At 39.9% G+C, this 13090-nt stretch overlaps 1 protein-coding gene and 1 pseudogene across 1 annotated transcript in view; both read left to right on the top strand.

Annotated features, from left to right (window-relative positions):
* PRKN (parkin RBR E3 ubiquitin protein ligase) overlaps nt 1–13090 on the top strand; it is a 1255012-nt gene that overhangs the window by 1146556 nt on the left and 95366 nt on the right. The window lies entirely within an intron of this gene.
* Nucleotides 1–13090, top strand: part of LOC149747926 (long-chain-fatty-acid--CoA ligase 1 pseudogene) — a 48215-nt pseudogene extending 35125 nt beyond the window's left edge.

Genomic DNA, 13090 nt, shown 5'->3' with positions numbered 1-13090 from the left:
TTTTTTTTTTTTTTTTTTTTGCGGTACGCAGGCCTCTCACTGTTGTGGCCTCTCCCTGTGTGGAGCACAGGCTCCGGACGCGCAGGCTCAGCGGCCATGGCTCACGGGCCCAGCCGCTCCACGGCTTGCGGGATCCTCCCGGACCAGGGCACGAATCCGTGTCCCCTGCATCGGCAGGTGGACTCTCAACCACTGCGCCACCAGGGAAGCCCCCTGTTGGAAGATTTTTAATCACAGTTTCAATTTCAGTGCTTGTGATTGGTCTGTTCAAATTTTCTATTTCTTCCTGGTTCAGTCTTGGAAGGTTGTGCATTTCCACGAATTTGTCCATTTCTTCCAGGTTGTACATTTTATTGGCATTTAGTTGCTTGTAGTAATCTCTCATGATCCTTTGTATTTCTTCAGGGTCAGTTGTTACTTCTTCTCTTTCATTTCTAATTCTATTGATTTGAGTCTTTTCCCTTTATTTCTTGATAAGTCTGGCTAATGGTTTATCAATTTTGTTTATCTTCTCAAAGAACCAGGTTTTATTGATCTTTGCTATTGTTTCTTTCATTTCTTTTTCATTTATTTCTGATCTGATCTTTATGATTTCTTTCCTTCTGCTAACTTTGGGGATTTTTGTTCTTCCTTCTCTAATTGCTTTAGGTGTAAGGTTAGGTTGTTTATTTGAGATGTTTCTTGTTTCTTAACATAGGATTGTATTGCTATAAACTTCCCTCTTAGAACTGCTTTTGCTGCATCCCATAGGTTTTGGGTCGTCGTGTTTTCATTGTCATTTGTTTCTAGATATTTTTTTATTTCCTCTTTGATTTCTTCAGTGATCTCTTGGGTGTTAAGTAGCTTGTTGTTTAGCCTCCATGTGTTTGTATTTCTTACAGATTTTTTCCTGTAAATGGTATCTATTCTCATAGCATTGTGGTCAGAAAAGATACTTGATATGATTTCAATTATCTTAAGTTTACCAAGGCTTGATTTGTGACCCAAGATATGATCTATCCTGGAGAATGGTCCATGAGCACTTGAGAAGAATGTGTATCCTGTTGTTTTTGGATGGAATGTCCTATAGATATCAATTAAGTCCATCTTGTTTAATGTATCATTTAAAGCTTGTGTTTCCTTATTTATTTTCATTTTGGATGATCTGTCCATTGGTGAAAGTGGGGCGTTAAAGTCCCCTACTCTGATTGTGTTACTGTAGATTTCCCCTTTTATGGCTGTTAGTATTTGCCTTATGTATTGCGGTGCTCCCATGTTAGGTGCATAAATATTTACAATTGTTATATCTTCTTCTTGGATTGATCCCTTGTTCATTATGTAGTGTCCTTCTTTGTCTCTTGTAGTAGTCTTTGTTTTACAGTCTGTTTTGTCTGATACGAGGATTTGCTACTCCAGCTTTCTTTTGTTTTCCATTTGCATGGAATATGTTTTTCCATCCCCTCACTTTCAGTCTGTATGTGTCCCTAGGTCTGAGGCTTCCATTTTTTTTGTTTCAGTTTGTTCATTTATCTTGGGGTTTGGTTTTTTGTTTTTGTTTTTGTTTTATCACCACAGGCATGAGGTGATATCTTACTGTGGTTTTAATTTACATTTCCCTAATAACTGGTGATGTTGAACATCTTTTCATGTGCCTGTTGGCCATCTGCATGTCTTCTTTGGAAAAATGTCTATTCAGCACTTCTGTCCATGTTTTAATCCAGTTGTTTGGTTTTGTTGTTGTTGGGTTGTATGAGTTCTATATATATTTTGGATATTAGCCCCTTATGAGATGTATGATTTGCAAATATCTTCTCCAATTCAGTAGATTGTCTTTTTGTTTTGTTGAACGTTTCCTTTGCTATGCAAAAACTTTTCAGTTTGATGTAGTCCCATTTGTTTAATTTTGCTTTTATTTCCCTTCCCTGAGGAGACATATCTAGAAGATATTGCTAAGACCGACGTCAAAGAGCATACTCCCTGTGTTTTCTTCTAGCAGTTTTATGGTTTCAGGTCTTACATTCAAGTCTTTAATCCATTTTGAGTTGATTTTTGTGTATGGTGTGAGATAATGGTCTTTTTTTTTTTTTTTTTTGCATTTATCTGTCCAGTTTTCCAAACACCATTTATTGAAGACACTATCCTTTCTCCACTGTATGTTCTTTGCTCCTTTGTTGTAAATTCTTGTACTTATACATGTGGGTTTATATCTCAGTTCTGTTCCATTGATCTGTATATCTGTTTTTCTGCCAATACCATGCTATTTTAATTACTATGTTTTGTAATATAGTTTAAAATCAGGGAGTGTGATACCTCCAGCTTTGTTGTTTTTTCTCAGAATTGTTTTGGCTATTTGGGGTCTTTTGTGTTCCATATAAATTTTAGAATTTTTTGTTCTATTTCCACGAAAAATGTCCTTGGGATTTTGGTAAGGATTGCATTGAATCTGTACATTGCTTTAGGCAATATGGACATTTTAACTATGTTGATTCTAATCCCTGAGCACAGAATATCTTTCCATTTATTTATCTTCTTCAATTTCTTTCAACAATGTCTTATAGTTTTCAGTGTACAGGTCTTTCATCTCCTTGGTCAAATTTATTCCTAGGTTTTTAATTCTTTCTGTTGCTATTGTAAATGGGATTGTTTCCTTAATTTCTCCTTCTACAAGCTCACTGTTAGCATATAGAAATGCAACAGATTTTTGTATGTTGATTTTGTGCCATGCGACATGACTGAATTCGTTTATTATTTCTAATAGTTTTTTTTTGGTGGAATGTTTCGGGTTTTCTATATATAAAATCATGTCATCCACAAGTAGTGACAGTTTTACTTCTCCCTTTCCAGTTTGGATGTCTTGTATTTCTTTTTCTTGCCTAACTGCTCTGGCTAGGACTTCCAATACTATGCTGAATAAGAGTAGCAAGAGTGTACATCCTTGTCTTGTTCCTGGTTTTAGAGGAGTAGCTTTCAGCTTTTCACCACTGAGTATGATGTTAGCTCTGGGTTTGGCATATATGGCCTTTATTATATTAAGGTACGTACCATCTAAACCCACTTTATTGAGAGTTTTTTTCATAAATGTGTGTTGAGTCTTGTCAGATGTCTTTTCTGCATCTATTGAGATGATCATAGTGTTTTTATCTCTCATTTTATTAATGTGATGTATCACACTGAGTTGCAGATGTTGAACCATTCTTGCATCCCTGGAATAAGTTCCACTTGATCATGGCATATAATACTTTTAATGTGTTGTTGCTAATATTTTGTTGAGGATTTTTTTATCTATGTTCATAGGAAATATTGGCCTGTAATTTATTTTTTGTGTGTTGTCTTTATCTGGTTTTGGTATCAGGGTAGTGTTGGCCTTGTGAGTTAGAAAGTGTTCATTCACTTCTCTTCAATTTTTTGGAAGAGTTTGAGAAGTGTAGTTATTAAATCTTCTTTGAAAGTTTGGTAGAATTTGCTTGTAAAGCCATCTGGTCCTAGACTTTTGTTTTGGCGGGAAGTTTTGGATTATAGTTTCAATCTCTGTCCTAGTAATCAGTCTATTCATATTTTCTGTTCTTTGATGACTTAGTCTTGGAAGGTTGTATGGTTCTAAGAATTTGTCCATTTCTTCTAGGTTGTCCAATTCATTGGCGTATTGCCATTCGTAATACTTTCTTATAATCCTTTGTATTTCTGTGGTATCCATTGTTATCTGTCTTCTTTCATTTCTGATTTTATTTATCAGAGTCTTCTTTCTTTTTTCTTAGTGAATGTGTCTAGCTAAAAGTTTGTCAATTTTGATTATCTTTTCAAAGAACCAGCTATGATTTTATTGATCTTTTCTGTTGTCTTTTTCGCCTATTTCCACTCTAATCTCCTTTCTACTTCTTTACTGACTTTGGGCTTCCTTTGTTTTTCTTTTTCTAGTTCCTTTAGGTATAAGGGTAAATTGTTTATTTGAAATTTTTTTTGTTTCTTGAGGAAGGCCTGTATTGCTATAAACTCCCCTCTTAGTACTGCTTTTCCTGCATCCCATAGATTTTGATATGTTAAATTTTCATTTTCATTTGTCTTCAGGTAATGTTTATTTCTCCTTTGATTTCTTCATTGACCCAATAGTTGTTCAGAAGAATGTTGTTTGGTTGCCACATATTTGTGATTTTTTTCCAGATTTCTACTTGTAGTTGATTTCTAGCTTCATACCATTGTGATCAGAAAAGATGACCAGTATGATTTCAGTCTTAAATTTATTGAGACTTGTTTTGTATCCCAACATATGGTCTAACTTTGAGAAGGTTTCATGTGCATTTGAGAAAAATGTGTATTCTGCTGCATTTGGATAGAATGTTCTGTACAAATCTATTAACTCCATCTGATCTAAAGTTTTATTTAAAGCTACTCTTCCCTTGTTGACTTTCTATTTGGCCGATCCATCCACTGATGTAGCGGGGTGTTAAAATCCCCTACTATTTTTGTGTTGCTGTCAATTTCTCCCTTTGTGTCTGTTAATAATTGTTTTATATATTTTGGTGCTCCTATGTTAGATGCATATATATTAATATTTGTTATGTCTTCTTGATGAATTGACCCCTTTATCATTATATCCTGTCCATCTTTGTCTCTTGTTATCTTTTATGGCTTGAAGTCTACTTTGTCTGATATGAGTATGGCTACACCGGCTTTCTTTTGGCTGCCATTTGCTTGGAGTATCATCTTCCATCTCTTCACTTTGAGTCTGTGTCTTTAGAGCTGAGGTGTGTCTGCTGGAGGAAGTATATATTTGGGTCTTGTTTTTTAATGCAGCCAGCCATTCTGTGTCTTTTGACTGGTAAATTCAATCCAATCATTGAGGTGATTATTGATAGATGAGGACTTAGTACTGCAGTTTTATCATTTGTTTTCTGGTTGCACTATAGCTCCATTGCTTCTCTTTTCTTGTTTTTATGTCTTCCGTTTTGAGTTGGTGATTTTCTAAAATGTCTTCCTCCATTTCCTCTTTTTTTATGTTTTGTGTCTCTGTTCTAGATTTAGGTTTATGGTAACCATGAGCTTTGTATAAAACTTCTCATAGATAAAACAGTCCTTTTCTGCTAATAGCATCTTATCTTCATTTATCTATGTGGGTTCTGCTCTTTTCATCTTCCCCTTTTGTGTTTTAGTTATCTCAAATTGTCCTTTTTTATACTGTGAGTTTGTTACCAAACTGAAGTAGCTATAGTTATTTTCTTCTGCTTTTTTTCCCCATTAGCCTTTATGTGATAAAGAGTTGCAATTTTCTGATTCTGCGTGTCTGTTTATCACCTTACTCAAAGTTTTGCATACTTTGCCTTTTTGTTTCTGCTAGAAGAGCTCCTTTCAACATTTCTTGTAAGACAGGTGTAGTGTTGATGAACTCCCTCAGCTTTGTTTGTCTGGGAGAGTCTATTTCTCCTTCATATAAGAATGATAACTCTGCTGGGTAGAGTATTCTTGGCTGACAGTTTGTAATCTTTCAGTGTTTTAAGAATGTCATTCCATTCTCTCCTGGCCTATAGCGTTTCTGCTGAGAAATCTACTGATAGCCTACTGGGGGTTCCTTTGTAGGTTAACCTTCTTTTTATCCTGGCTGCCTTTAAAATTCTTTCTTTCTCACTGACTTTTGATAGTTTTAATATACTGTATTTTGGAGGTCTTTTGTGTTGAGGTAATTAGGTGTTTTCTTAGCTTCATGAACTTGTATATCCACTTCCTTCCCCAGATTTGGGAAGTTCTCAGCTATTATTTCTTTAAATACACTCTCTGCTCTCTTTTCACTCTCTTCTCCTTCTGGAATACCTGTTACCTTAATCTTCCCCTTCCCAGAAGAGTCAGATAACTCTCATAGAATTTTGCATCTTTTTATATCTTATTTCTTCCCTCTTCTACTCGTATCATTTCTATCTATCTATCTTCAAGCTCACTAATTCTCTCTTCCATCTTGTCTGATCTGTTTCCGATGCTTTCTAATGTATTCTTCATCGTGTTTATTGCCTTCTACAGCTCCAGAATTTCTGTTTAGTCCTTTTTAGAGTTTCAGTCTCTTTGGTGAGGTATTCCTTCTGTTCATTAATTTTATTTCTGAGCTCATTTTACTGCCTTTCTGAGTTTTCTTGTAGCTTGTTGAGTTTTTTTGTGACAGCTATTTTAAATTCTCTATCAGTTAGATTGAAATATTCTGTGGTTTTAAGTTTGGTTTCTAAAGAATTGTCATTTTCTCCTTGTTGTACAGTGTTACTATGGTTCTTCATGGTGCTTGATAAGCCAGCACATGTGAAGTAGGGGACACCTTTCTACTCCATTCTAACTATTCAACAGGTCAGAAATTAGAGGCCTTTCTTCTGTCGTCCAGTAGGTGGCGACATATCACAAGTTTTTAGTTTCGCTTACCTGCGCTGTCTTTGGATATATTTGAAAGTCAGCATTTTCCACCCTTCACTGCCTCTGTCAGAGGTGTCACCCCTTACCCTCATTATTGCTTCTTGTGTCTCCAGGGTCATTGGTGCCTTGCAGCTGTTGTTGTCAATGGTACTGCTGCCTGGAGCACTGGGATGGTGGGCTTTTCCACCACGTGCAGCATCCCCTGAGTTGCATCGGGAGCGGGCCAGCCAGGAGCACGCAGGCACCTCTGCCATGTCCAGAGTTGTAAGATTTGTGGGCTCCACTGCTACAGGTGGAATGAGCAGGGAGCCAGAGTTGTGGGTACCTCCATGGCTGGAGGGACGGGGGTCCCAGGCCCTACTGTTGCTGCTGCCTGGTTACCTGTGGCCGTGGGCACTGCTGTGACCAGGGGGCTGGCGTTGTGTGCATTCCCTCCTCTGCTGGCCAGGTTTTCTGGGGCCGTGGGCTCAGCTGCCGCAGCTGGAGGACCAGAATTGCGGGCACTGCCTCTGCTATTGCACATGTACCACCTCTTCTCTGTGTTCCAGTCCATCCTCCTTTAGATGCACAGAAATGTGCAATCGTGTGGCACCCTGGTGTGCTGGGTAGAGGCACCTTTGTTGAGCTGTGGATGTTCTGCAGATTAAAGGGGAGACACAAAGAGAGTAGCTCACTGCGCCATGATGCTATCACCCCCCAGCTTTACGGTGTTTGCTGTTACAAGCAATGTCATGAGAAATATTCTCATGCATGAAGCTCTTTGTATTTACCTGCTTACTTTCTTAGAATACATTAACAGAGGTAAAATTGTATTGCCGCTTATTAAAGATTATTCTAAATTTTTATTATATTTAATGACTGTATCTATAACATTGCATTAGTATATCTACATCAATCTTATTTACTTGCTTATTTGATAAATCATTCCGAATTTTTTGGAGAGGCCACTTACCAGCTATTTTGGGAGTAACTGAAATACTTTCAAAAGTATTTTGTAAGTTAATTATTAGTATAATAATGCTCAATAGTAATTATTAATATTACTTATTTTATATTATAGCCTATCTATTTGTGTTATTTTATTAATAAACAATAATACTAAAATTATACAACTGCCATATGTTAATTTCACATTCCAGTGAACATGGTACTATAAGGAGAGGCATAATGTATGTGAATAAGCGGCATGTAATTCTGGAATTACAGGGTGAGAAGTGGTGACAGGCACACATCTTATTTTGCCCAAAACAGGTGTTTATGCCTATTATTTTGCCCAAAACAGGCTGGTGTTTATGCCTATTCTGGAGTCTCTGCTGTTATGCTCCCTTTCATTCTCAGAATTGTACTGTTAAACAACAACTCACGTGGCCATCCTACTTGTGAGTAAATTAACCATGTCCCACACCTTCGAAAACATGTCCTTAATCTATCCATCAATACTGTCATTTCTTTGTTCAGAAGAGCTAAGATAGAACACATTGTAATTTATCTTTGTTAATTAATTCAGTTTTCTGTGATACAGCTCAAGTACAATCAATTACTCCTTTATGCCTTACACAGATCTGTCAGTTTAAGGCTGCTTTTCATATCATTCTTTCTTGCTTTTAGAGGCTCGTCACCATCTTCTACCTCTACATTTGATCCAGGCAGAAGGATGGCAGTGCATGCCCTTCCCTCCCAGATTGCACTGGAGAGCAAAGGAGGTGCATAAACATTCTTCAGAGAGCTTGAGCCATTATCAGGACAGTTCTCAGATTAGTGATGCTTATGCCTTCTAACGACTCATATTAGAAAAATAAAAATGATTTTTTAAAGAATTCTATATAAAAGCAATTTATCCTTTCACATTTTCTATGATCATTCCCCAAGTAAAGTCAGATAAGGTAAATTTGTTCTACTCTACTGCAGACAAATGAAAGGAAGACCGTCTTCATAACCTTTATTCGTTAACCTTGGACTAAATAAAATCTCCAACCATTTCTTCATCACCAATACAAGCTGCTATTAGCCTGCAAGAAGTGTCACTTAATGTTTTTAACATGTTTAAAAGCAAAATAATGTCTTTTTGAAATGCTTGGTAGGAAATTCCACAAGAACAACGTTCTCTATAATTAACCACACTGGTGAGTTAAAGGCCTTTGGCTTTTCCTCAGGATACCTCACCACCCAACATCATCCAAGTCAATTAACAGACATAATGCTCGCTTCCTTGCCGGTCTTACTGCCTAATTAGAACCGCATGTGTTGGTTTGCATCAAAGCCATTTCACCTCGGCTCACTCACCAGTTATTCTGTTAGCATTTCCTATAGGCTGGCTCTTGATTTCCATTCCTTTCCTTTTCATGCCAGATAACTTCTTCACAGAGGGAGTGAGACGGTGAAGCATGGTCTCATTTCATTGTAATTATGGAATGTCCCAGTTAGAGCCAAAGAGAGTGGCAATTTCACACTAATTCCAGCACATCTCCGGTGTTAGAAATTGATCACTGAGTGACTAAATTACAAGTGCCAGGGAAGCCATCAGTGGGAACTTCTGCCCCCCAGCAGCCTTGACATCCCTACAGCTGTCCTTTCCCCAGCAGCCATTTTCGATGGCCTTTCTAACCACAGTCATCAACAGTGGGGAACCCTCAATAACATCTTATGCTTTTAGAAAATTTTTAACGTGAGTTGGAAACATGAATATTTGGATTTTCTCAGGATAAAGCATTTTAAGTGTTTGGGTTCTATATTTGAGCTGGGGACTCTTTGAAAACATATCCCAATGCTAGTTGTAAATTGTGACCTCACAAAGAAGACGTTAGAGGGGAAAATTACTAAATACAGCTAAATTCTTTAAATTATGAATTTCCAAAGATGTGTCAGAAGCAGCGACTTTTCTTTAGGATCTTATTTTTTAATGTAAGATATCAAATTCCTAGTAATGGAGTTCTCAGTTACTTTGTTCCATGGACCCCTTTGGCAGGTTGATAAAAACTTTAGACGTTATCTTTGAACAATATTTTCTGAAGGCATAGGATTAAACACATAAAATTGAAAAGAAGTCCAGTTATCAAAATAATAAAATTAAGTTTGTGATTTGGCATTTGTGCTTCTTTACCGATGCATTAAAATGACACTTCAATACATTTAAGTATAGGAAAGTTAAAAGTAAATCTTACTGCTTAGGCCTTTCTCACCTTCTGAGATGGCCCACATTTTCTGTGGAATGTGTTTCTCTCTAAATAAATCCACTTCTTACCTATCACTTTGTCTCCCACTGAATTCTTTCTGCAATGAGACATCAAGAACCTGAGCTTCATTAAGTCCTGAAACCAGGTAATACATCCAAGAAAGGGTCATCCACTGAGTTTTTCCCCCTCATTCATCTCCCTTCATCCAAACTGAGGAAAAGAGACAGCCACCTGGCAAAGGTCTAGTCCAAGTTGCCTTTGAAATGTTCTGCTGAAGCTCCTCTGGTTCCCCAGCATTCCTGTTAGAAGATAAGCCGTCTCCTGCTAGAGAGGCGTTTGGAAGAAAGAAAGTAGAAAAGAGGTTTGAGACTGGATTCCTACTTCTCCACGAGTCACAAAATGGAATCCCCAGCCGTGGAGTCTGGAACTTTCATTTAATGAGAAGACTTGTGACGCCCTTCTAAGATATTGGCATAGGGCGCCACCAACCCAGGATGATGCAAGACCATGAGCTGTTCCAGTACTTTCGGATGCCAGAGATGGTTGACTGCCGGCAGTACGTGTGTACCCTTCCAACCAACACACTCATGGGCTTCGGTGCGTTCGTGGCGCTCACCACCTTCTGGTACGCCATGCAACTGCAGGCCCTGAAGCCACCATGCGACCTGGCCATGCAGTCAGTGGAGGTGGCAGGCAGTGATGGTGCCCGGAGATCCGTGCTCCTGGACAGTGACAAGCCCTTGGTGTATTTCTATGATGACATCAGAATGTTATATGAAGGCTTCCAGAGGGGCACGCAGGTGTCAAATAACGGCCCTTGTTTAGGCTCTCTGAAACCAGACCAACCCTATGAATGGCTTTCATACAAACAGGTTGCAGAAATGTCAGAGTGTGTGGGCTCAGCGCTGATCCACAAGGGCTTCAAGGTAGCCCCAGATCAGTTCATCAGCCTCTTTTCTCAGAACAGACCTAAGTGGATGATCATTGAACAGGGATGCTTTACTTATTCGATGGTGATCGTTCCCCTCTACGATACCCTCGGAACTGAAGCAGTCACCTTCATCGTCAACAAAGCTGAACTCTCTCTGGTTTTTGTGGGCAAGCCAGAGAAGGCCAGCCTCTTATTAGAAGCTGTAGAAAATAAATTAACAGCATGCCTTAAAACTATTGTTCTCATGGACTCCTACGGCAGTGATGGGTCGGAACGAGGCAAGAAGTGCGGGGTGGAGATCATCACACAAAGGCGATGGAGGACCTGGGAAGAGCCCACAGACGGAAGCCCAAGCCTCCAGCACCTGAAGATGTTGCAATAATTTGCTTCACAAGTGGAACTACAGGCAACCCCAAAGGAGCACTGATCACCCATCGAAATGCAGTCAGCGATCGTTCAGCATTTGTGAAAAGGACAGAGTACATTCATTACTTCCTCAGATGATACTCTGATCTCTTTCTTGCCTCTCGCCCACGTGTTTGAAAAAGTTGTAGAGTGTGTGATGCTGTGTCATGGAGCTAAAATAGGATTTTTCCAAGGAGATATCAGGTTGCTTACGGATGATCTCAAGGCATTTCAACCCACCGTCTTCCCTGTGGTCCCCAGACTGCTGAACTGGATGTTTGACTGACCTTTTCCTCAGGCAAACAGCATGCTGAAGCAATGGCTGTTGGACTTTGCCTCCAGGAGGAAAGAAGGCAAGCTTCGCGGTGGCATCGTTAGAAGCAACAGCCTGTGGGATAAGTTGACCATCCATAAAATAAGAGTTGAAAAGTGAGGCTGATGATCACAGGGGCGGCGCCCGTGTCCGCCACCGTGCTGACCTTCCTGAGAGCCTCACTGGGCTGCAGCTCTACGAAGGCTACGGACAGACTGAGTGCACTGCCGGGCTGCCTGACTGTGCCTGGGGACTGGACCACAGGCCATATTGGTGCCCCAATGCCTCGTAACATTGTAAAGCTTGTCGATGTGGAAGAAATGAATTACATGGCTGCCAAGGGCGCAGGCAAGGTATGTGTGCAAGGGGCTAATGTATTTCAAGACTACTTAAAGGACCCAGAAAACACAGCAAAAGCTCTGGATAAAGATGGCTGGTTGCACACAGGGGACATTGGAAAGTGGTTATCAAACGGCACCTTGAAGATCATCAACAGGAAAAAGCACATCTTTAAAGTGGCGCAAGGAGAGTACATAGCTCTGGAGAAGATAGACAACATCTACCAGTGAAGTGAACCTGTCGCTCAGGTGTTCGTCCATGGAGAGAACTTGCGGGCATTTCTCATAGTAATTGTGGTACCAGACATTGAGATGCTAGGCCCCTGGGCCCAGAAGAGAGGCTTTGAAGGCTCCTTTGAAGAAATGTGCAGAAACAAGGATGTCAAAAAAGCTATTCTAGAAGACATGGTGAGACTTGGGAAGGATTCTGGCCTAAAACCATTTGAACAGGTCCTTTGACCTGTCTCCACCCTGAATTATTCTCTGTCAACAACGGCCTTCTGACCCCAACAATGAAGGCTGAAAGGCCAGAGCTTTGGAATTATTTCAGGTCACAGATCCTTGAACTTTGTTCCACCATCAAAATCTAATGCGAGGAAGGAAGCTGGGAAGAGGCCACACGCCTCCGCGGTCTTCTCCCACCCGTGGCCTCGGTGGGTAGTTTTGACAACAGCAAGTAGGGAAGGAGCGTCTTTGTCTGCCTCGTGCATTCAGATTCTCGTCACAGGAAGCTTAGAGGGAATGGAACACTGCCTTATGGTCACGTCGCATTGCAGACCATGTTCACGGTGATACACAATTTCCAAAATGAGCCTTAAAAAAATTGTAAAGGGGAAACTATAAATGTGCTAAGTTATTTACGACTTCCTCAGTTTAAAAGGAGGGTGAAAACTTGTCTCTCTGTTTTGCTAACCAAGTGGTTAGGACTTTGCTATTTCTGAGATGTCTGCTACTTGCTGCAAATTCTGCAGGTATCTGCTGCTCCGAAGAGTACCGTGCACTGGAGGGAACCGTCCCTTATAAACAAGAACTGCCCCAGCTGCAGGAGGTCACAAGTGGACCAGAGGTTTTTTGTTTTTTTTTTTGATCCCTGCCAACCTTCCCTTCCCCATCTCACACCACCCTTCTGATTAACCCCTGTTATTCCTGTCGGAGCAGAAGGTTCTCAGTGAAGTAGAGGACAGACCTAGCTCAGAACAACGCAGGTAAAGATGGATGGCTGCTCACCACTGCGGGTGGATTCTGGTGCCCACAGAGCAGTATATTCTCTGACCCTCTTCTCCAGACCCGATTCCCTGCCTCTGTCCCTTCCCAGGGGTTATTTAAAAATCTGTCTTAGACTCTGCAGTGAAGACAAGCATTTCAACAAGGAAACAATTACCTGGATCAACCATGTTCAACTGTGACACCTGAATAACTGTACACTTTACCTTCACTGAACCCGTCGCTCTGTCTGTGATGGTTTTGGAGGGGTTTTTTTTAACATCTTTATTGGAGTATAATTGTTTTACAGGGTTGTGCTAGTTTCTGCTGTATAACAAAGTAAATCAGCTATATGTATATATAT

Source organism: Delphinapterus leucas, chromosome 12, assembly GCF_059928025.1.
Source record: "Delphinapterus leucas isolate spDelLeu-1000000601 "Yukka" chromosome 12, BTC_Dleu_Yukka2, whole genome shotgun sequence".
Taxonomy (NCBI): domain Eukaryota; kingdom Metazoa; phylum Chordata; class Mammalia; order Artiodactyla; family Monodontidae; genus Delphinapterus; species Delphinapterus leucas.
The sequence above is the reverse complement of the archived record's forward strand: the minus strand, read 5'-3'. Positions and strand labels throughout refer to the sequence as shown.